This window comes from Anopheles coluzzii, chromosome X (genome assembly GCF_943734685.1).
Source record: "Anopheles coluzzii chromosome X, AcolN3, whole genome shotgun sequence".
Lineage (NCBI taxonomy): Eukaryota > Metazoa > Arthropoda > Insecta > Diptera > Culicidae > Anopheles > Anopheles coluzzii.
Window position 1 is genome coordinate 16,680,858 of NC_064669.1, and position 2,323 is coordinate 16,683,180.

A 2,323-nucleotide genomic window follows, 5' to 3' on the forward strand; every position below is an offset into this window, starting at 1 on the left:
TGGATGGCAATTTTGGATGGCATTGAAATTGATTACCCGAGTTACGTTTCGTGCTCGTTGCGCTTCTGCGAAATCGCCTCACTGCGTACCGGAGTTTGGCTTTCGTTCTTAGTACACGACTGCGGCCATTGATCTTTGGCCAGTTTTGCGGGTGCACTTCATCTTCCCTTCAGTGTTGCGTGCGATGTTGATAGATCGTGAAAAGAAATTGTGCTCCCAGCAAGAGGCAAGCTATTCGGAAGCTACTGATATCAGCGAGAAAGGAAAGCAAAATCTTCTGAGTTTTGAAATTTCCGAAAAATAAGAAGGGTTTATTACCATGATTGAGTTGAGGCGGAGTTGTGTCGCCACAGGGGTCGCGCGTCCGAAAAATCTCGCTAGTTCGCTTAACGAGCTTTTAAAAGCCCATAATCAGCGTCAGCATTGCACCGACCAGGCGGGAACGTCTTGTCGTTTTAGAAGGCCACGGCCAACTCGGGGCGAGCATGTTGACGCCTGATTAAAACCCGTCTATCCTCCAGGGGTGTACAATTACCCTATCGGATCGTATAATTTGAGCGGCTGATAGAGCTCGCTGACGTTCATCATTAAGTAGGATGTGTGCGCTGAGCCCGACGACACCACTATGCTAAGTGGAAGAAAGATAACCAAAAACACCAGCAAAAAAATACCTTATCATCCCCAAACCACCGGGTTGCACGGCGCAAGAACTCGTCTCGTTCTTAGCAGCACGTCGCTCCTTTCCCGTTCTCCGGCGCTCTCTTTCTTTCACTCACTCGCTCTCCCTCTTGCCCTGGTGATGTTCTTACTTCACACGTTCTCACGGTGACAACGTTGGCGACGTTGCTGTTTTTGGATGCTGGATGCAACCTCCGTCTGCCGGTCCCCACGCTGGGAGCTTGATTTATGTGGGACACGCGTCACGCGTCAGCCCTTTCCTTTCACGGCTGGTGCATGGTGCAAACTTGGAGGCCAAAATGGCCACGCTAAGGGTTTTTATTTTAAATCTTGTAAAATAAATCATAAAGACTTTTAACAAAACAAAAACATTTGTACAAATTAACACGGTTCGAAACAGTTGATAAATAAAGAAGACAATTAACTCACAACAACAGTACTAAGGCTGGTAAATGAATTTCATGTGCTGTGAATACAGTTGCTTTTATTTCAAAGAGTAACCATTTTGCTCCGACACACCGTAACACCAAACGTGTCCCTTACATTATTTAATACCCGAAGAAAGCAGTAAGGGGTTTAGCTGGTGTTTTATTCACAAGAATGAGGAAGTAGAACTGCGTACGTCTTTGCTCGGCGTTTCTGGAGCGGCTCATTATCCTTAGCGCCGGTTGGTTGGATTGTCGTCTTGCTTTGCAATCGTGGGACCCAGGATGTAGCCACACGGACTGGTACTGTCCTTTTAAGGTCATAAGATGGGAATGTGGATGAGCGTCTACGTCTCAGAACGTTACACGCGGTGAGCGGATTCGACCGTGGCGGCTAAAGAAAAAATGCTACATCTGACACTGACGAAAAACTGCTGCAATTTATTTAGTTCTATCTCTCATTGCATCGTGTACGCGTGTCACAGGGAGAGAGGGAGGCAAAAAAATGGAAACCAACTGCAAAAAGTGGACCCTCTGCACAAAACCGGCTTCGAGGGACGGAGAAAAGCTACCTGTTCCGAGGATAAGCCACCGCCGCGGAAAGAAAGTCGCCCCGGCTAGAGGTATGCTGCGCGCTACTGCGAGCATAAATTCGGCAAGTTTCCAACGGAGCGCGAGTGCCTGGCAGCTGGTCGAAAGTTTTTCCGCGATCTCACCTGCCACACAGCGACCTCGCGCGCAGCTAATAAAAGCTACAATGTTACGGGAGCAGGCGCAATATACATATAAATGCGATATGGTGCTTTTTTGCTGTTGCTGTACATCCATCGGCTTACTGCAAGCGACGAACCCGACAGCAGCAGCCCTGTGAATGGCACGGGAAACAGTGCGGCTGATAAGCCAACGACCAGCTCTCCCTCCATGCCAGGAGGCGGAAGGATCGCGCGAGGACGATAATGGGCGCAACATATGTTTACCTTGTGTCATTACGATTTTGGGCAAACTTTGCGCGATCGAATTGTGTTCTTTCCTTCCGCGTTTGCTTGTCGGAATTCGAGTTTTTTTTTCTTTCTCTCGCTTGAGTGAAGTTTATTTGCGTTCATCAAACTATCATCGACTCAGGTCCATCCTCTGACCCCTTTCACTTGAATAGTGTGTCAACAGAGCCATGTGGGGAAAGCGGAGAGATGGAGGAAGGAGAGAAAACCGGTGCAATAAAT